Genomic DNA, 22,823 nt, shown 5'->3' on the forward strand with positions numbered 1-22,823 from the left:
AAGCTGTATGGGGTGGGATGAGTAACTCTAGAACAGTGCAATGTAATCAGCTGCTCTGAGCATTTAGAGTTCCTCCATGTGGGTCAGACAGAGTCTTAGGCTTTTAGTTCAGTGCCTTGTGTATAGCTGCCAGTCAGGACTGAAAATACACGATATGTGTTTGTTCATAGGCAGGATTAATGTTAAACATACAGGCTGGATGGTTCTATGTATGATACTAGGAAAAACTTCAATATTGAGTGCTCCACAAATGGTACTTGCACTCCTCCAAATGAGTGTGTGTTACTTTGGTTATGAAAGTGTGCTATATTCTACATGAAACTATTACCTGCTAATTCCAACCATATGCTCCCCGAATGGAGCAATTTCAGTCTGCCATTTGCCAACGTTGCCTGCTGTATGCCTAGAGTTAATTGATCACAGAGTAAGCTCTCAAATGCTAGATTGATAGGCTGTGTTGGCAAATCATGGCAAATCCAAATCAGCCACCAGTTTTAGGTGCTGTTTACAATATTAGAGTGTCTGGGTGATTTATATTTTATATAGGATGAAAGACGTCACTTTCTTAACTGACTCAGAGCTATACAGTTCTTAAAAGTAGACCAGTCTTCAGAGTTTTAAGGTACCACAAAGAGCAGCAGATGAAAATTTGCAGTCTTTCAGCAGCCAGCAGCAGAAGTGTGTGTGTGTGTGTGTTTGTGTAGGTAGGATTGCAACTGGGAAAAGATAAGGGAATTGTCACTGTGTGATTATTAGAAAACCATTCATTCTACTGAACTGCTGTGGTCTAAACTCTTCCCACCTTACCTGGGCACAGCAGTCAATTTGATTCTTCTCAAGTATTTGCAGTGGTTAGAACCAGCATGTCATGATGCCATTTGAAGGTCCTAGAAGTTTTGCATGAAAAAAGAGCTTGATGGATCGCAATATTGGGTTGAAAGATTAGAGATGTTTAAAGGTTTCCATCTGGGATTCCTAAATCCATGAAAACTATGGACTGAAATGTTTTAAAGAGTTAATGAATTATAAATAAGAAACCTCATTCATTAATTGTAAGTGTATGCTCAATCATGGATACAGATACTCAAGCTAATGCTACAAAAGGAGTGTTACAAATGTGTGGCAGAGCTACAAATATCCCTCATATACCACTTCTGGTGGGGAAAAAGATGTAGCCAGACTGTGAAGGATGGGAAGGCTAAAATTTCCTAATGGTGATGTGAGTTGAAAAGTTGGAAAACTATGAACAAGTTAACAAAAATAAATAGCTGCTCTGGTGTTGAGCTTGATTCTCAGAGCTGCGATCAGCAATGTTCTGAGAGTTCAGACACTGGCAGTGAATCAAGTATTTCTTCCTTCTCCAGCACCAGTAGTCCTAACTTGCCCCTTTGGGGAAAAAGTGTTTTTTGACTTTGAACATATGGCATTATCTTGAGCTAACTGACTGCTTTATGAACATTTCCAAAAGGACAAGTCTTATATTGCAGAAGGCCAAGAATGCAGCTTCATTTCCTCTTTCGAAGTTTAATCTAAAAATGTTGTTTGCTCTTTTTGTACAGATTTAATTTGGAGCACATATGTCCAACATATGTAACATCATCAAACAGTTACCTGATGCTCTTCCAAACAGTGTGAGCAAAGCAATAACTTCAAGGTATGTATGGATAACTGTACAGACTGGTATGAATTTGCATCCAGAGCTGCTTGGTTTCAATACTGTAACAGTAGTCTCTGTTAAGAGAAAATAGCCTTTAAAATGGAGGCCTAGATTCTGTGAATGTATGCCTCACTTTTATGTATTGTGTATAGTACGAGTGTTTGAAACTTTTCAGCTTCATTTTCATAGCAGCTGACTCCCTGCATCCCAGACTTTTGTAAGATTCGCTGTATTTACTTGGAATCTTTAAAATTACATGGCTAAGGTAAAAAAAGATTCATTTTGTAGAGCATCTTTTTAGGAGCAGACATTTTCATATTTTTTTGCCAGTGTTCTGAGTGCTTTGTTTTACTTTTAATGTAGTAAGTCAAAGTAAATTTTACAGATTCACAGGCTCAGCTATCTGAAATATGATCATCTGTCAGAAGCCCTCAGTGGGACAATTACAGCCCCCACATCCTCCCACAGCAAACATGATTATGGGAGAAGAATGCTTGAGGTCTGCAACTGAGATTAGTAAATGTGAAGTACTCTTGCTTCAGTCTTCACAAAATCACCTGCTACAAGTCTTGGTAATGAGATAGGTGAGATTTAATGTGTGTTATACATTAATACTGACTTTACATATTTTGATTTTTTTTCCAGCATCTGTCTTAATGATGTCTGTTTGGATAGATCCACATCTCTTATTTGGTTTTATGCTCTTTATAGAGCAAATGTAGCTTTACGTACTCCTTTGATATGAAATACAGTGCATATCCAATACCTGCTCCTTATTGTTGAGTGCTCTCAGCATTGCTTTTCTACCTGACTCTTGTTTTCTTTCCTTCCCAATATCTTTCTTACTTCTTGAAAGCAAAAAAGACCCCTAGTATCATTCCTTCCTAATGTTTTACAGCAGTTCTTCCTTCCTACCTCTATTTCCACAACTGACTTAAGGATCTTATTTTCAGGTGATACACACTTTATTGTCACATGTATATAAAGCAAGGGCAAAATAGGTCTAAGATAACACTCTGATTTAAACAAGGAGCATTGTGATTTGTTAATGCTCTGCACAGATTGCAGAGCCCTAAGGTGCCTGATGGAAAAAGATCCTCAACAGCAAGTGAGGAAGTCCAGAATCTTGCTGTGCCATACACAGATCAGGCAGTCTAGTGATGGTCCTTTACAGGCAATACTTCATGGGGAGCCTGAGCTCTGAATCAGGTTTTTCTTTCTTAGTTTAGAAATTAGTTCACAGAGGTGAACTGATATATAAGAAGGTAACGGTTATTTGTTGGGAACAATAATATTACTAATAATGATAGAATCCTCAGGCGCTTCAGTGAGAAAATGCATGTATTTATTCCTTTGAGTCTTAAGTATGTCAGGTGAAAATTTAAGCTATAGACGTGTTACATGGAAAACCATATGGCTCGATTCATGCTTGGAAAGACATTTGACTTGGCTAAATTCATTTCTCAGCAAGCTTGTCCTTGCTGTCTGCAGGATTTTGGGGATTATAACTGGCATGCAGACAAGGCTGACATGTCCTTCAGCATTTTTAGCATGATCTAGGTATGAGCACAGGTGGGCAATTAAAGTCTTTGTGCTTCATTTCCCACTGGGTGTCAGTTGTCATTTCACTCCCACGATTGGAAATAAATATCAGTGGTGATGAAGCGCTCTCTTCTACGTTCTGTAATCAAATGGAGGCATAGCAACATCTGAAACTGTAGCTTATTGTGTCAGGGATGCTTTTGGCACTTCTTTTCCTAGCCCAAAGGTAAAGAATATCTAATCCTTGCTTTTTGTTATGGATTTTTTTTTTTTTCTCAGAGGTGCCTGCCACATCTCTGGTGATGTGGATAGTGTGTTTGTTGCTGCTGCTGTTTTGGAGAAACAAAGGCATCAAGAATAACATCTTGTCCTTTTGTGGAAGTGAATGCCTGAAGTCTCTGCAGAGAGTAGAGGAAAGTAGCAAATAATGCTGAGTATGTGGCCTTCGTTCACAGAAAAGAATACAGGAAGAAACACCATTTAGAACTGTAAATGAATTCCAGTACAATAAGGAATAATCTTAATAAGAAAAAAGAAAGGAACAGGAGCAACTCCAGAAAAGATGTGAGATTTGGGGGGATCACATAGATTAGGTTTTTGGGTCTGTTTTATGGAGATTATGAATGCTGTTTTATGAAGTTTGTTTTAATATAAAGTACTGTTTGTAGTAGAATCACACAGATCTTGTGCATCCTGCATCTAATTTTTCATTTATAAGCCACAGTTGTATACAATAACAGAGCGACTGATTTTCCATATACAGCACAGATAATTTCCTTGCTGTGATACAGAACATAAAGGATAGTGGAGTCTTGGTTTGCTTATGACTCAGGCACAGAGTCTCCAGACTGACCTTTCAGTGTCCATTAATCTGGCTTCAAGAAGCTGTTTTTTTTTTATCATCCCCTCGTTTTTGTAAAGGCAGCCTGAAATATGGTTCTGAAAGTAAGAGCAATCTTGTTCTTCCCACAAAAGCTCATTCTCCTGCCTTGCTACTACCCAGTATTACGTAGCTCTTGTCTGGCAAGGTTTGGTGGGTGGAGGAAAGGAATAGGTCTTATTTTGAGATTTTAAAAGGAGCTGCATTTTATATTAGCTTCACAGTTTATTTGGTTTATTCCTGTCCAATAAAAAGCTGCTTTTTCATGGGAGCCTGAGGAGAACTCATTCAAGATGAAAGGAAGTGGAATGCATCTGAAAGAGCAGCCAAATTTTGATGGCTTTTTCTTGCTGATGGTATGAGCAGTTAAATCTTTTAAAAGGCAGTGTTGCTTTCCTTTTAGTCCTATTGGTTGTACAGCTCTTACCCATGTTTTGTGAACGTATCGTACTTCATTGTTTGCCAAAACCCGTTTGTTTAATTAAATTCTTTTAAGAGCATACCACTCTTCTATGAAGTTTGAAGGATTATGTGCGGCTTGGTTTTCCCCTGGTACTTTCAGGTTAGTTTTGATCATTGCCTTCATATATTGGGTTGCATTTCCTTTCTGTGTTGCTTAGTGGCACAAAATGGGTATGGCAGTCTTGTGTGGCTAGTATAATGTTCATGTTTCATTACGTAGAGAAACATTTATTGCTGTTGAATAACCTGATGGACCTATGGTGTTGTTTTTCTCCTTAAAATAGTCACTTGGCTCCCTATGCTTGAGGTGCATAGTGTCTCATGTTTGTTTGAGTGATTTAAAATAGGAAACACGGGCAGGACCACGCGCAACTCAGTTTGCGAGACATCCCAGAAATCCAGCTCATGCTGATGGGGATTACAAAACTGAAAGTGTTGCACTTCCTAAGTACATTTCTAATGAAAATTGATGTGCGGCAACAATGTCTGCTCATGTTAGTAATGCTTCTTACTCTTTAAAACCTGTTGGCCTCTGCTGAATTCTGGACTGCTGCACCTGACCAGTTCTGGTGCCTGTCTTGATGGCTTGCATGGAAAAGCTCCTCTCACTGAAACATTGGAATGTGTAGTCTCTGTAGCCCTTCACTGGTAGGCAGCTCAGTTTGCCTCCAGAAGATACTGCCACACTGTAAATGAAGCATGTAGTTGCCACTCAGTCCTCTTAAGGTGTGAGCAGAATGATTATTTTCATCTTTGTGTCAGTTTAACTATCATCACTTTCTGGTAATCTTCCTGCTTAACTTGGACTCCATGGACAGTAATTTCAGCACAGTAACACAGCTGAATGTGTCTTCTGTTAAAACTTCAAACTCAGGGAAGTGATCAGTTCTGGGAGTTAACACACAACTTCAGTTTGCCTTGGTACTGTGGCCAATTATCACTTCTTATCAGAAACTTCATCACTTCATAGAGTACTTCATGACATACATTGCACAGAGCATTCTTCTCAGGGGAAGAGTTGAACAGTTTCAACAGTGTTGGAAAACAGGTTGAATTTTTAAATAGAGAATGTATTACATCTGCTTTAGTTCTTTTCCTAGGTTGCTCAGCATCAGAAATGGTTTATCACTTAGTTTTTCAGGAAGCTCCTTGCTCTTTGTTGTTCACATTTCTAGTTCTTCAGAGGTTGCAGACTTAAGGGTCAAGACCCCTTTTTTTTTCCTTTGGTGGTTATTTGTTCCAATTTTCTTCTTTTCTTGTCATATTTCTTTTTTTTGTTTACCCAGCAGTAATTTTTGCATTTTCCACAGTCAAAGTCACATCTGTATGTTAACATTCAGAGGAGCTAATCTGAGCACTAACCAGAGAGTCCACTAGCTGGTTTCTGTCAGCACCTATTTTTATGAAGTGATCCCAATTGCCCTTTTACTAGGAAGGTGTGAAAAGCTATTTACACCTAACCCAGCTGGCTAATTTTCATACTTTGTGCTTTGTATCAAGGGAGCTACTTTCCTGTTGCAGCACTGCCTGTCATTTAGTTATGTATCTGAATCCTTTCAGACTGTGCTGTCAATTCATAAGCTTATAATGGTCATTTATTGCCTGCAAGTCTTAATTAGTTGTTTTTTTTCCTTCATTTTAACATTTCAAATATGTCATGATTTATTCTATTTTGCTTCATTTGTGAGGCATAAGCTCATATCTTGTTTATATTTTAACCACTCTGTATCTTGTTTTTCACACCAATGGTTTTTTATTAGTTCCCTCTGTTTCATATTATCAGCTGGAATTCTTAATTATTTGTCTCCTCAAAATCTAACCCTCCACATAATTATACTTTATATCTGTCCCTGCTTTTGCAGTGGACTCAGCAAGTGTATGAGTACTGCTTCAGGTTTTCATAGCTTTGCTCTATGGTAGCAACAGATTGTCTCCATCAAAAGTTATCACGCAGAGATTGCAAATGTAAAACCAGAATGAATTTCTGTACATGTAATTCCACGTGTGGAGTAGTCATGCACAATTTGAACAGTTTATGTGCCGCAAAGTCCGCAATTGGTAGTAATTTTTCAGCTTTATGGTGGATTTATTTTGGTGATTTCATCATCTTTGCCAAAGATAAAGGATGTTTCATTTGGAGTAATGGAGAAAGGGTTTATTGTCTTCAATGCTGGAGCTGTGATCAATAGTGGGCATTTAAACCTCAGATGGCAGAGGAATCTTAATTGGACCCCATGAAATAAGGTCAAGTCGACTGTCAGAGTGCTGTGTAACTGAAGGAATTAATTTTCTCCAATACTTGATTTGTCTTTCATTACAGTTGTATAATTCCAAGTTGCAAAGATGAGCAGTCACGCAGAAAATCTGTGACAGGATTTTTAGACTGCTTCTGAAGCCTTGCACACTGAGGATCTATAATGTTACTAAATTAATGAGTAAAGGGAATTTCATGGAGTATTAATGATAACAAAATGACATTGTCATTCTTTTATGTTTTTATGCAGGACAGTTATACAGGGTGAATGAGAGTATGTAATGGGAAGACTTAATTGATTAAAACCTTTGTGCAGTAAGTGGGAACTTCAGTTTGAGCTACATGCCATTAAAAACTGAACTCTTGATTGCTGTTCGACAAAATCAATACAGAAGTCTCTAGTGAATCTTGTGCTGCAGCAGTAGTAATGCAGTTTAACAATAAAAATCAATGCCTGGTCCTGAAGTCTGGCATTTAATATAGTATACATGGTTTATGTCTTTCATTGGTTTTTACGGTCCCTTAGGCTATCTGTTAATTTACTGCGTCCGTCTGGATCTGGAGGTCAGTAACTTAAAGAAATATATTATTTTCTGCTTGTTCTGTATTGTGTGTGGGTTACAGCAACTAACTTGCCTTTGAGAATGTTGCTCGAGGCATTTAACCCATATACATCTCGAGACAAAATACCACTGCCCAAGTAGTGGATAGGCAGGAGCGTTCCTTTCAGAAAACCAAGCAGAGTAATGCACAGTCTACTTTTTTGTTACTCTCAGGACACTTATTAACACAAGTTGTTGGGGTTCTATTATTATTATTATTATTCCTTGTTAAGTCTAATGCACTCTTTGTTAAAATGCAGTTTTCATACAACTAACTTTATTCAATTTCTGTATACCTTGTAGAAATATCAGGACTGGAAGTTGGTTACAAATAGAACCTTTGTCATCTTAAACTACTTAACAGCAATGGATGAAATATGTGAGAATTTCACTAATTCATAATTTAATAATCAGGCATTTTATAATTTGCCTGAGAAGAAATTGTATCTTATCTTCATCCGTCAGTGAAGATTTAAGAGCTGTGTGCCCTGAGCTTTCATTTCAGCAACAATTCTTGCCCAAAACACAACCCCATGCATATTTATGAATGTTTTATAGAATAGAAGCATAACTCGGTTCTTAGGATTTCACAGCAAATCTCAAAAGTTTTCACTATTAACTAGTTTATTCTTTGCATATGCACGCAGTACATTTTGTCCTCTGCTATATTATCCTTGTGAAGTATTTGTATGTAATGGAAAATAAAATGCTTAAATGTAGCCGAGTGCTTGAATTCACAGGTCTTGAATGCTACTGGGAATCCAGCCTTGTGTTTTGACTCGCAGCCTTCTCTCTACCAGTAATAGTTCTTCTTGACTGGTGAGCTGCTAATCCCAAACTGAAATCACCGATCATTTGCAAGCCTAGAATACAGTTCGCTTTCAAGTTGCACCAGAAATCTTGCATTTGGTAAGTTGCAGTGCATGCTCCAAAATAAAAAAAAAAGGGGGTGGGGGGAGAAGTTTCTATGTCCAAACATGGTAAAGAATTTATGAGAATTGTTTTGGAATTACTGCTGAATCACTCTTAAAATACTTGGGAGAGATCTCTGAAAAATACACAGTGATGTGAAGCAAATTGGCTGCAAATATCTGTCCTGCTACCAACACGTATTTCTTTAAGAAAGACAATAATTAATGCATATAATTTTCCCACTATAAATTTTACATAGCAGTCACAACATCTGTTGTGAGATAGAAAGTCGGGTTAAGAGAAGCCATCTGGCATGTTCCTATCGTTTATTTAATTGTAAGAACTGCAACATCCAATGGTGTGCAAGGGTTGTCCCATACAAAATGACATCCTTTTACTGCTTTTCTTTTGGTGTAATCTTAAACAATGACAGTGTAGCTATGGCCGGTGAAGTATACCACACACAAACAAACAAGCACAGCTTATTTGGTGTAGTTACAGTAGAAAAAGAAATAGTCCTGATGTTGCAGCTTGGTTTGGGTCTTCCAGTGGTGACAGAAGTGGGACAGTGTTTTGAAAATGGGACTTGTATGTGTTTTTATTAGGCCAGTTTGTTTCTCTTTGTAATCAAAGAGAGTATTATACCTCACCCTTACATTCCTGCCTTGCCTATTCACAGATTAACCTGAACAGCTCTTGCCTGTATCATCTGTCTCTTCAGAATTTTGCTGCATAGCCTGTTACAGCAAACCATGAGACATGTACACAAGCCTACAGGGATATATATCTGTGGCAAGTGGTACCTAATTCTGTCTTCAGCTCTTAATTTAATCAACCAGTACACAGTAATTCCCCAAACATAACTGGATTATCAGCACAGTCAAGTTTCTGATCAGTCACAGTTTAAAATGAACCATGTTACAAGGCCACTTCTACATTGTAGGGTTACGCAGGGAAACGCAACAAAGGCAAGGTGCTGCTGCATAGTCTGTAGCCTGGATAAACCTCCCAAGTTCATAGGCTCTCATATTCTAACAAGCTCTTTCACATGGATTATTTTTTTTTACCCCTCAGTAGAATGTCAGTCATGCTGAAGGACTCTGTTGCCTATCCCCCAGCTTCTCTTTTGGAGTAATTACACATTTTATAATCTTCAGCAGCCTCGTAGTAGTGGCATTAGAATAAAAATGGAGTTTTTGAAGAAAAGAACTATCTTTCAGACCTCAGATCTACACTTTCATCCTGGTTTCTTCCAGCAAGGAATGAGAGGTCATCCGAGAGGAAAGTGGGTTTAGCTCTGGTACCTTGCTAACATTTTCAGGCTGTTGACTTGGCTACCATCAAATATGTCAAGCTCAGACATGAGTTACCTCATCTTTAAGCTATTGCCCCAGAACAGTACTTTTATATATTACCCTGCAGAGCTGAACTTGAGTAGAGGTCAGTGCAGTCTCCACATCGGTTTTGCAGCAATAGTACTGATACTCAGAACACAATGCAAATGTTCCTGTACAAGCAGAACATAATCTGGTAAACTTCTAATAGTCAGAGTTGGTAGTTCAGTTTTACAAAATATATTTTCCAGACATTTGAAGCCTCTGCAGGTACTGAAAAATCAGCTTAATAACTGTGTAACTGGAAAGTTATGGTGCTTGCTGATTTAACACTGTTAATGAAAAAGCTTCCTGACGCTTTTCCAGGAATTGCATCCAAATACTGAGTGCCTTCAGCCCTTAAGATCTGCTGTATCCACAACACTTAACTCCTACACAGTAATGAATATTTTTGGCTTTGTCAGTGTGTCAGTAGTGACACTAAAAGAAACTTGGAGAGTTTTTGGTGAAGACTTCAAGTAGCAGGGGCTTAATTATGCTCCCAACAAAGTCAACATAGTATGTCACTGGATTAGAATCCGTTTAATGCTTTCCGAGTTGAAGTCCACAACTATACTAGGGTGAATGTGATTGCTTGGGTGACTGGAGAAAGTTTAAGACAGTATATGAGGCTGCGGTTTTACCTTCTTAAAGAACTTTGTATCTTTATTAATTGGATGTGCTCCAGTCCATATATACTACAACTTATACTCCAGTTTAAAAAGCCTATAGACATGCTAATTTTAAACTCCCATTTTGGAAGTATAGTTTTAATTGTGAGCTGATCTCTTTCTTAAACACCGAGTCTTCATTAACATAGATACACTAATGCCAGATCTTGGGCACTCTACAAGTGATGATGAGGTGCAGATCCTCGCAAAGTGTCTGATGGTTCATCAAACATTTGCAGAAGGCTTGTTTTTCCAGACAAAGGTAAGTTTATGTTAGTACCAGCAGCTTTGCTGGTATCTGTCTCTACTCAGAAGCTTACATGAAGTCATTGGCTCTTGCAAGGGCTAAAATAACTTATATTCCATCCTGAGCAGTGACAGAAGACCTTTCTGCAGCTCTCAGGGCTCACAGAACCTCAGGGAGGGGTCCACTGGTTCTGAGAATGAAGCATAAAAATCAAACCACAGTGGATTGCACCTCTAAAATACATGGTGGCTCCTAAAAATGCCCTGTGTACAGGGAGGGAGTGGATGTGAGTGTACTGATGACTCTCTGTGGTTTGCCCAACCGGATGTGGACAGGTTTTGTGTAGAACTGCTAACCCATGTGGTTAGCTGTAAGAGGGAAACATCTGTTTCTGAATAGCAGTGCACACCTGAATGTGACTCAGCTTGTGGCAGTAGCTACCGATGCCCCATCACTAATGAAAACATACCACTATTAACAGAGATGTGATGGAAATGCAGGAAGGAGGGCTAAGAAAGTACTGTCTGCATGCAGAAAATTTGCTTTTGAATCTACTGTTACCACTCCTGAAGAATTTGATGAAAAGGGAGGCAGAAAGCCAGTGAGATAAAAAATGAGCTCTTCCTGTACACTGTTCATTCTGTTACAGTTGTCTTTTACCACACATTATTATCAAGTGCTTAATAATCAGGACTAAACCTAATTCTGGGATAACATCTGAGAAATTGTTACAGCATTGGCAGCTGGAAGAATGTGCTGCCTGCTAATTATTTACATTATCTGACTCCCAGAACAACAGCTGGCAACCAACACAGTCTAGAACAATAGCCAGATAAATGCCACATTTATGTAGGTGTAGGAGCACACTATGTAATCTCTTAAAGCCAGTGCCTTCAGAAGTCATTAACATGCGATGTAGGGACTAATTTGGAGTACATCCTGTACTGATGTGTCTTAAGTAAATGCTTGCAGTTGTATAATGTGACAGAAAAGAGTTAAAGAGTCACTGCATGGGTAGCTTGTCTAAAAGTCAGCCAAGACAGCTGTCATCTTTGAAACATGGCTGTCCTGGCTAATTTTGAGAAGAATATAAAGGTGTTAGTTGTGAAATCTCTGTTGGTGTCCTGCCATGTGCAGATTTGTTCCACATTTCTTCAAAGGTGTTTGAAGAAACAACCACCTTCATTCCAGGTAGTGGGAGTATGACTTACTACCAGAACTGCTTTCAGTTCTGGACAACTTATGATTGCAAGGGCAAAACTGTAAACTCAAGCCATATATTGCATCCTTTCAGAGTGTAAGCTTGTTCAGTCTGTTTCCCAGCATGGCAGGTTTCAGTCTGTTTCCCAATTTCCCCTTGGTTCCTTCAGTATGTATCTTCCCATGGGAGTATTGTAAGTTCTACATGTGCTCGCTCTGCCTGGGGATGCAGCATTAGTGGGTCCTGTGAGGTCTTGATCCATAATGAGTCATTTGACCCCTTTCATATTTTGCCTTAGAGAATGGAAGCATCATGTAGACATCCTTTTAAGGAGCCAGCATGCTCCTCCAATGACGAAAAGGAAGATGCTGACAAGCTGTGGCTCTTAAAGTCTCTATGCCATTTTTTTTTAAGAGGAGGAGGATGTTCACTCTTAGGCTCTTTGCATTATTTCAGTCTAAATGCCATTTGTAGTTTCACTTAGTTAAGTGTGCTGTATTTGCTCCTCTGCCCTTCCAAGTTGTAATGCTTGAACAGTGGACATACTGTTTTCCCTGAAGGCAGATATTGTCTTGTGAAGGACAAAGTACCTGAGAAACACTGGGATGAAAAGGAAGTTTAGGAATTGTATGGCCTAGTTTTCTAATAAAAATCCCAAAATGGTTTTTAATCTTACAGAGGAATGGTCAGCTCCATTCCCCCCACCTCCCACAATTCATTTACTTTGCAACTTGTATTAGTGATGTAGATGTGTACTGTATTGTGTGCCTCTTGAGAATATGCAACTGAGGTTGCACTATAGAGGCTGAAAATATGGGGGAAAAGCAATGGCAATAAAATGATCTGATTGAATACAGTGCTGTTTGTGGCATCTGGCTGTCATATTTCTATTTGCTTGTCTCATATGAGCATTCTGACAATTAATCAATGTTGATGTGATGCTCTGAATGTGCAAAGGATTGCGCAGAGTAAGTGCCAACATGACCATATGCCTTTTGGCAGAACTGGATGGGCTCAAAAAAAGAATGTTTGGCTTTTTAAGTTGGACAAATTTTTACTGGGTGTAATCTTCCCTCAAAAAGGAAGGAACTAATAAGTAATATTTTGAGGGCTCTTAGCAAGACTTTTTTTGCTATTCTTGCTGCACATATTCAGAAGAAAGTGGTAACAATGCATGTTCAGGCCATTCATTTTTATCTACGTTAACAATATAGTCACAAATTTTCTACTGTTTACAGCAGTATTCTGGCTGACATGCACTGCTTATTGATGGTAAAAATCCTCTCATGCACTTCCAAGGGAAGGCTGGGAAGCCTTGCTCTTCCACCTACTGTCTATTCATCTCAAAAATTGCACTGGAATTTTTACTGAAACTTCCTATTTCATCACAAACCGGCAGAGATTGGGCAGTTACACTGGAAACTGTCCCAAAATTGTCCATCTAGTTCTGGTGCTGCCAGCATAATTCAGCCTCTGGAGCAGCGCAGTGCTGCCAGGTTTTGCATATTGTTAGTGACAGTTACAGAGGAGAGCTGTGTGAAACATTCCCACCTTACACTGGTGTTTCAGGGTGGGTTTAAAAAAAATAGCAATTCTTGGCCCCATAGTGCCTTGGCAATCCCATCCAGTTTTCCCTTTAATGTTTTCCACATATGGTTGTGAAATCCAGTGTCTGACTTCTTTTCTAAATATAGAATCATCAGTCTTAAAAATGAGTGATGCTGTAAGTCTCATTTGTTTTCATTGTATTGCAAAAGGAGAAAGAAAGGTCTTGAAGTATTGAGCATTCTTCTGTTGTCCCTTCCACAGTCACTTTTGAAGTTACTTTATTCTCCTTCTTTTGTTTTACTGCATGTTGGGAAGTATCTCCTTTTCAGTTTTGAAACAAGAAGCATATAGCAAAGAGCACTTTACCAGCGGAAGAGCAGCCATGCCCAAGCAGCCTGTGTCCCACTATTAACAGAGAGCTTGGTTTTTGCACAGCTGTGGTTCTTACTATGTTAGCATTTGTAGGACAAAAGCAGAGATGATGGTATTAGCAAAGAGCGAGCTTGCTGTTTTCTTAGCTGAATTTTGAGCTTTTGTGTCTTCCAGTGCATTACCCAGCTGCAACCTCCTTATATGCTTCTACTTTATTAAGGTGATCAAAAGGAATTGCCTTTAAATTAATGATGGAGCAAGATTTTGATGATGCAAGATTGTGTCTCAAAAAATGAAAAGTGACTGAAGGTAAGTCTGGATTGTGACTAAGCAAGAGATGTGATTCTGATTCCTCCCTGCCATGAACCTTCATGTATTTGTTAGCTACACAAAAAGCAGGAAACAACCTGTGATTTTAGTAATATGCTTAGAACAAAATCAGAGGTTTTGAAAAGTGTTCACCACTTCAGCAGAGTTTGCCACTGACAAATTCACTTATAACTATTCGGAAGGAATTCCACCAATGCAGATTTCTGTTTTAGTGGCCTGTAACACCCCCAAACTGCTCCACTCCGTTGGTACAGGAAAGAAAGTGTTATGTCATGTTAAGGAAGAAAACCAGTAAATGGCACTTTAAAGCAAAGTTTTATTCGGACAGAGAAGCAATTATAGAAGCCTGCAATGGGGAGTCCAACTGATGATGGTCTCTAAAAAGCAGAGAGTCCTTGCTGGGCGGGGGGATGTAAAAATACAAAGTTCTTTTAAAACTGCCCATTTCTTTAAGTCAGATTCCACAGGTTTCATCCTGCTAATGTAAATGTCCTTTTGAATAACTTAAAAGGATGTTGGAAAAATGAATATGCAAGGACAAGAGCTAATTCCAATAGATGATGAAAAATACATGAGTACATAATGAAAAAGGATTGTTCGCTTTCTGTCATTATGGATTACCAAGGCACCTCAGAGTTTGGGCCTGATTTGTTGCAAATTACGTATTCTGTGTGTGTAGAATGGAATTAATGGCATTGTTTAGTATCATGGTTAGAAGAGCTCTCTTCTTTTTGTCAGTAATCACATGCAATTAGTGACATAAAGATCTGGAAAACTGCCGGAATGACAGTAACAAAATATGGTTAACTTCTCACATAGTTTCCTGCCTAACACTTTCCCAGGCTGCAGTAAGCCTCGAAAACATTGTCAACAATACTGCAGAACGAAACCCAGTACAATTTACTATCTGAGAGAGGATGAATTGATTGAAGTCAGAGTCTGAGGATACAGTGTCAATGGAATAGTCAAGAGGAGCACGTATTCCTGAATGTTTCTATAGGAACACTGCAAGGTGCTCTCTGTGACGAAAAGGATTTCAAGAGTTAGTTTGCCACTAATGCTTTGCCACTAACAATTTCTTGCTTTTTCTACTGAACTCTCAGCAAGACCGGTAACATGAAATAGTGAGTGTTGCTTGCAGATGGAAAGAGACTTCTTTCATAACAGACATGAAGCTTTAGAAGCATGGTGTGGGTAGGAGATGATATGCATTGCTGGTTTAGTCTGACATGTGGTTAGATCCTTTTGTTTGAACCTCCCCACATTCTTCAGGATGTGAGTGGGAGTATTCTGCCATACATGAAAACCTTAAATGACTCCTGTGACATCTCTTTCAATGAGCCTCTGGTATTATTGGTTTCTAAGAAAAGAATTTTCAATTTAAGTTTAGGCAGGATGGACGTGGGGATTGGAGATGTAAAAAATGCATAGTGGAGTGCACAGTGCTTTTGAAATCTGCTGATGGAAGAACTGTGCTGTGAGCCATGACCTGGAAGCTGCAGAGCAGCAAATAAAGGTAATAGTAATGGTAAGGGCAAAAGATTTTCTCAAGAATTTTCATCTTATATAAACCTGGGAAGGCTTACTTTTGGTTTTTGATTGGGTTACGTTTGCTCTTTTATGGGCTATAGAGTTGACTGTTTTCAACATCTTTCAACTGGGCAAGAAGCCAAACCATGACTCATGGTAGAGATGCTGACTTTTTGGTAAAATGAAATATCTAGTAGGATATACAGCTCTTTTCATAACATAAATTCTTAGGAACATAGGAAGTATAGCAAATATAAAGATACCAGCGTCAAGCTGCTCATGTGGTCCTCGGAGGAAGCAGAGCCCACTGAATGTGTCTAGAGCACCTTTCTCCCTCACAGAGTTAAAGCCATACCTCCTGTATTTGAGGAAGCTGCCTAATAATTTATCCCCAAGTGTCTTGGCAGTACTGCAACCATTCTTTTCACCAGGATGGAGATGTGGTCAGGAATGCAGTAATGGATGACAGCATCTTCTGTTGTAGTAGGCAAATTCTTACCCTCTGCAGCTAAAGCATGCATCTGCACAGGGAGGCAAGAAGCAAGAATGCTTGAGGCAATAGCTGGTTGCTGCTGGTATATTTAGGTAGCTTATTCCAATTGTGAATTTAGCTCAATATACCTGTTGCTTAAAAGAAACCCAAAACCAAACAATGACCTGCTCAAACAAATCATAGTGAGAGTGGATGTTAATTTCTCTTTATTTTCAAGTTACAGGTATGTGTTGACCCATCATGGTTCAACTGTGATACAGTTGCAACTTGGCTGAACAAAGGGAAGTATTTTTTTCTACTTGGCTGCTCAGCACACAAGCACAGACTGATTGGCAAAGCTGGAAAAAGGTTTGTCTTTAAGAAGAAATAAAACAACAGCTTATTTAGCAGAGAAGCAAGAGGTGAGTTTTACTTTACAATCTTAAGGGACAAGGTTGAGGCAATCCCCTAATGTTGTTAGCATGGCACAATATCTTGTGTTTGAAGACTTGCAGAAAGGTATCTCATGTGATGACTAATCTCACTTATCTTTTTCTATTTGTCCATCACCAGAACTGTGGTGTCTGGGGACAGGTGGTGTCCTTAGGCCTAAGCCATCCTATGTTTGTTTGTTCCATCCAGCTAGGATGGCAGTGAAGCTAAACCTGGAGAGTAGAGTCTTGTTCCTACTGAGCTGAGAACAGTAGGACTTGTCAAGGTGAGTTGTCTGATAACCTTGGACCTCTTTGAGGAGACGATAATTGTACTTTGGTCTGAACAGAGAGACTTGTGGTCAAGTCATGTTTTCAGTTCCAATGGTGGCTCAGTAGCTTGACTGTATGGACATCTGGATTAGAGGCAGAGATCATTTTGACTCTCAGTATTATCCCCCTATATTGAAAAGTTGCTTTTAGGTGACCTCCCACTGAAAGATAAATAGGCCTTTTTGGAGCTCTCCTTTTGCCTTATCTGTAGTTGAGAGAAGTCTGCTGGACAGTGGTATTCCTGTATTGCTAGTGAGTTTTTTTCTAATTGGATTTCAGGGCTTTGTACTGAAAGTGAAGTTCAGCTGTTGAAGGATAGTGGGGGAGATTCTGAAACTGAATGGGTAAACATATGCTGGGACTCTTTTATTAGAGAGATTCCTTGCTTGGCCCTAAGGAATAAGAGGAATCCAAAAGATGTATTTCACTTAGCTGTCATGAGTGCTAAAGGAGGTCCCATAAAGGGGGGAATATTTTATTCTATCAATTTGGCAGACTAATGACTGTCTTGCTCAGAGGGATTATTTCAATGAAGAATGGAAGTCAGCTCTCAGGGGAGATGGAAATGAATGACATGAAGAGATACTGATTCATAATTAATTCTGTTCAAGACATGATCATGCACAATATTATATAATGTTGCACAAATGTAATTTGAAAGCACTATATGGTGACTCACAAATCCTATATTCCCACCATTTTAAAGCATTCCATTAGGTGATTCTTTTCCTTATAGGTGCTGAATTACTTAAAGTAGCAAAACCACTCCATTTTGTGTCAGAGATCCTCTTGGTTGTTAAGTATAACTCTTGCATGTCTCCATCTACTTCAAAAGTAAGTCTCCAAGTGACTCAAGAAAAGGAAACTGGAATATTTTACAGGAATGTCTTGTATTCAGTGCTTCTCAGAATCCAGCTCTTGCCAGCTGAGTCCTTCCGCTGTGTGTGTTTTACCATCTTCACTGAGTTATTGTCACTGTTGATTTTAAAAGTCTTAAGGCAATTTCATGCAGAAATGTGTCATGCTGAGGTCAAAGCAAGTTTAATAACACTTCTTATTGAATTTTAAAATACAAGAGGATCATTTCTCATGAGTATTCAGCAGCTCTAAACTGTTTTAATGAACAGAGCCTTATTTCTGTCTATTAAAACAAATAGTGTTTGTGAACATATGTGTTTGCATAGCAAGTACAAGTCTCTTTTGTGGGCTTTCTGCAACTCCATATCTTTTGAATACGTTTTCCCTCAGGGGAAGTAGGCTGGAGCTCATGGCATGATTTTGTAGTGCAGAGATACCAAGAACTAGCTAGTAGAGATTTTTCAAGTGTGAGTGCTCATGGCTGCAAAATCTGTTTCTGTATCTTTTTTATGGCTATTATGTTCCCAAAACCCTTCTGTATTTTCACAAGTAATGCATTAGTCGAGACCAGACCTGCAGGAGCAAATACAAACTGTGAAGTATTTTACAGAATGCATAGGAAGGAGAAAATATGTACATGTTTTGCCTTAGTACCTTCTCATTAACACGTTTGTAATTCAGGTTTATAGGTTAGAATTTGAGATGTGCTACCCCCCAGAAACAGTACTTGTCATTATGATAGTTCAAGTTGCATATATCTGACATGAACAATAAAGGAAGGCATTTAATATTTTAGAAAGTAAAGAAGCAACACACAAGATAACTTCTTATTTAGGATTATCATAGAATAGTTTGGGTTGGAAAGGATCTTAAGACCATCTAGTTCCAACCTCCCTGCCATGGGCAGGAACGCTGCCAGGGATGGAGCATTCCCCACTTCTTTGGACAGCCTGTTCCAGTGCCTCGGCACCCTCACAGTAAAGAGTTGCTTCCTTGTATCTAACCTGAACTTCCCTTATTTAAGCTTAAACCCGTTCCTCCTTGTCCTATCGCTACAGTCCCTGATGAAGAGTCCTTCTCCAACATCATTGTAGGCCCCCCCTTCAGATACTGGGAGGCTGCTGTAAGGTCTCCACGCAGTTTCTCTTCTCCGGGCTGAGCAGCCGCAACGTTTTCAGCCCGTCTTCGTACGGGAGGTTTGCCATCTAGTGGCTTAGAGGCGTTAATGCCAGAAGGGTGGAAGTGGCGAAGCTGGTTCCTATTAAAACCAGTTGAAGTTACAGTTTTTTCTCTACTTTTTCCACCTCCCCATGCTTTGCAGCTGTTTCTGTTTCAGCTTTACGAGGTGACAAGCCAAAGTGTCTAACAAAACATCACTAGCTATCATTTACTATTGGCCATGGCAGATGCTTGGAAAGGTCAGTTAGCACACTGGTTTTTCCTGTTTCATTCATTGAAGTTCCCTTCTTTTGTAATGAAAATATTTGTATGTGTGTAGAGTGAATAATATGAATCCTCACTGGAGTGTTGGTAGATGCTGTATGCTTTATGCTCCTGCATTTTTGTTTTCCTATTCATCTTATCTGGTAATAGGTGATGTGTTTTAATCCCCAGAGTTCAAGTGCACCTATTAACATCAGCACAAGCTATAACATACTAAAAGCCTTTTGATGGCTGCTGTCACCAGTACTGCCACTAAGAAAAGCCCAAAGTCTGAGTTAGGACGTTTTTAATTGCCTTTTCCAATTGAGAACTGGAAAACTGCCTGTAAGAAAGGGGAGGTGACAATGTTTCATCCTCTCTAGCTAGAATAGCTTTCTGCAGCCTCACATCTGTGATCTTGTCTCTGCTGTTGCCAGACACAGATGAGTCTTTTTTTTCTTTCTGTCCCCATCTCCCCATATTAACAATGGGATAATAATCTCTTTTTGTTAGGTTTTTACAGATACAGTCCTCTGCCATATAAACCACATCTATACACCACTTCCAGATTCCTTAAATAGTGTTATCAGGAAAAATGACCAGAGGAAGAAATCTGAAACACTTTGAACACAGAAACAAGTAAGTGGTGCCTCAAAGGAGGAGGGGGGGGGGGGTGTCATGTAGAGGACAAAATTGATGTTGGGATGGGTTCTCTGCATGAGCTTGAAGAATTTTGGTTGGTTACCCAGCTTCTCTTAAGATCCTAATCAAGTAGGGCTCAGATACTCTGCCTGGTCTTGTGAAGAGCTGTTAGATGTGATGGTTTAGTTCAACTGTAGCATTACATGTAGTTTAACCCAGTTCGACCACTTTAGCCCTCTTCAGACCAACCCAGTTTAGCCATGTTCAGCCAAGCCCAACCCAGCCCAGCCCGATTTAGCCCACTTCAGCCCAGTTTAGCCTTCTCCAGCCCAGTTTAGCCCAGTATAGCCCAGCTCAGCCTCCTTTAGCCCCGTGAAGCCTAGATTGGCCCAATTCAGACCAGTTCAGACCAGTTTAAACCACTCCAGTGCAATTAAGCCCAGCTAAGAATGGTTTAGCTCAATCCATTGCATTTTAGCCCAGTTCAGACCTGTCCAGCCCACTTTACCCCAGTCCAGCTCAACTAAGCCCAGCCAAGAACAGCCCAGCCCACTTTAGCCCAATTCAGACCTCTCCAGACCAATTTAGCACAGTTCAGCAGCGTTTAGCCCAATTCAGACCACTCCAGCACAGCTTAGTCCTGTTGAACCCAGTTTAGACCACTTCAGCCCAGTTTAGCCCTTCCCAGGACAACCCAGCTCATTTTAGCTCAGCCAAGTTTAGCCAATTCAGCACAGTTTAGCCCCATTTAGACCAGTTTAGCATAGTTCAGCCACGTTTAGGCCACTTTAACCCAGTTTACCCCACTTCAGACCAGTCCAGCCCACTTTAGTCCACCCAAGCAAAGCCCAGCTCAGTTCAACCCAGTTCAGACCACTTTAGCCCTCTTCAGAGCATTTCAACCCTGTTTAGCCTAGTTTGGACAAGTTCAGTCCAGCCCAGCTCGATCTACCTTGGTTCAGCACAGTTTAGCCTTGTCCAGCCCAGTATAGTACAGCCCAGCCTCCTTTAGCCCAGTTAAGCCCAGTTTGACCCAATTCAGAACAGTCCAGCCCAGTATGGTATAGTTCAGCTCACTTCAGCCCAGCCCAGCAAACTTTAGTCCTATTCAGCCTGGTCTGGGCCCATTTAGACAAGTTCAGATCTGTCCAGCCCTGTTCAGCCCACTTTAGCCCACTCCAGCCCAGATTGGCCCACTCCAGCCCAGTTTGGCCCAGTTCAGCTCTCTCCAGCCCGGTTCAGCCCAGTTTGGACCAGTTTAACCCAGTTTGGCCCACTTCAGCCTGGTTTAGCATTTCCCAGACCAACCCAGCTCATTTTACCCCAGCCCAGCCCAGTCCATCTTAGTCCAGATAAGTTTAGACAATTCAGCACTGTTTAGCCCAGTTCAGACCACTTTAGCCTACCTCAGCCCCATTTCGACCACTTTAACACAGTTTATCCCAGTTCAGACCAGTGCAGCCCACTTTAGCCCACTCAAGCAAAGCCCAGCTCAGTTTAACCCAGTTCAGACCACTTTAGCCCTCTTCAGAGCCTTTCCACCCTGTTTAACCTGGTTTAGCCAAGTTCAGCCCATCCCAGTTCCATCTAGCCCAGTTCAGCACAGTTTACCCTTGTCCAGCCCAGTATAGCACAGCCCAGCCTCCTTTAGCCCAGTTTAGCCCAATTCAGACTAGTTTGACCCAGTTCAGCCAACTCCAGCCCAGTTTAGCCCTTCCTTGACCAACGTAGCTCATTTTAGCCCAGCCCAGCCAAGTCCGTCTTAGCCCAGACAAATTTAGCCAATTCAGCACAGTTTAGCTTTTTCCAGCCCAATATAGCCCAGCCCAGCCTCCTTTAGCCCAGTTAAACCTAGTTTGGCCCAATTCAGACCAGTCCAGCCAAGTTTGTCCCAGTTCAGCCCACTCCGCCCAGTTTGGTCCAGTTCAGCCCAGTGAAGCCCAGCCAAGCAAACTTTAATCCTATCCAGCCCAGTCCAGGCCCATTTAGACAAGTTCAGATCTGTCCAGCCCAGTTCAGCCCACTATAGTCCAGTTTGGCCCAGTTTAGCCCGCTTCAGCCCAGCCTGGCCCTCTCCAGCCCAGTTCAGCCAACTCCAGGCCAGTTCTGCCCAGTTTGGCAACTTCAGCCCAGTTTAGAACTTCCCAGACCAATCCATCTCATTTTAGCCCAGCCCAGGCCAGTCCATCTCAGCCCAGCCAAGTTTAGAACTTCCCAGACCTACCCAGCTCATTTTAGCCCAGCCCATTTTAGCCCAGACAAGTGTAGCCCATTCAGCAAAGTTTAGCCCAGTTCAGACCAGTTTAGCCTAATTCAGCCCCGTTTAGATCACTTTACCCCAATTTACCCCACTTCAGCCCAGTCCAGCCCACTTGAGCCCACCCAAGCAAAGCCCAGCTCACTTCAACCCAGTTCTGCCCAGTCCAGGTCATTTAGACAAGTTCAGATCTGTCCAGCCCAGTTTGGCCCAGTTCAGCCCACTACAGCCCAGTTTAGCCTAGATGAGACCAGTTCGTCCCTCTCCAGCCCAGTTCAACACTGTTTAGCCCAGTTTAGCCCACTTGGCTGAATTGGGCCAAAGTGGGCTGAACTGGGCCGAACGGAGCTAAACTGGGCTCAACTTGCCTGGAGTGGGCTGAACTGGTCTTATCTGGGCCAAACTGGGCTAAAGTTGCCTAAAGTGGGCTGAACTGGGCTGAACAGATCTGAACTTGTCTAAATGGGCCTGGACTGGGCTGAATTGGACTAAATTTTGCTGGGCTGGGCTGAACTGGGCTTGAATTGGCTAAACAGAGCTTGGCTGAGCTGGGCTGAGCTAAACCCAGCTGCACTGTGCTAAACTGGGCCTAATTGGGCTAAACTTCTCTGGGCTGGGCTGGGCTGGATTGGGCTGAATTTGGCTGGGATAGGCTGGACTGGTCTAAACTGGGCTGGACTGAGGTGGTCTAAAGTGTGCTACGTTGGGCCGGGAAGGGCTAAACTGGGCTGAGGTGTACTGGGCTGGGCTGCGTTGGGCTAAACTAGAGTGGGCTAAATTGGGCTTAACTGTGCTAAAGTGGTCTGGACAGATGTGAACTGGGCTAA

The 22,823-nt window shown here is 40.8% G+C and overlaps 1 long non-coding RNA gene across 5 annotated transcripts; it reads left to right on the forward strand.

Annotated features, from left to right (window-relative positions):
* The first annotated feature begins 1,946 nt into the window (after window positions 1-1,946).
* LOC133271864 (uncharacterized) lies at window positions 1,947-19,515 on the forward strand. 5 transcript variants are annotated; one of them, XR_009744282.1, is made up of 6 exons: window positions 1,947-2,241; window positions 7,701-8,310; window positions 10,488-10,615; window positions 15,442-15,579; window positions 16,292-17,651; window positions 18,997-19,515. It is a non-coding gene; the product is annotated as an uncharacterized LOC133271864 (long non-coding RNA). The 5 variants fall into 5 exon arrangements; XR_009744283.1 differs by lacking the exon at window positions 1,947-2,241 and having other exon boundaries at window positions 7,607-8,310; window positions 16,292-16,475; window positions 17,554-17,651; XR_009744285.1 differs by lacking the exon at window positions 1,947-2,241 and having other exon boundaries at window positions 7,607-8,310; window positions 16,292-16,475; window positions 17,554-17,651; window positions 19,012-19,515.
* Window positions 19,516-22,823: the final 3,308 nt, after the last annotated feature.

This window comes from Pezoporus flaviventris, unplaced genomic scaffold (assembly GCF_033815535.1).
Source record: "Pezoporus flaviventris isolate CSIRO_AGI_PZ_B2104156 unplaced genomic scaffold, CSIRO_AGI_Pfla_v1 ptg000026l, whole genome shotgun sequence".
In the NCBI taxonomy this organism is placed as follows: Eukaryota; Metazoa; Chordata; class Aves; order Psittaciformes; family Psittacidae; genus Pezoporus; species Pezoporus flaviventris.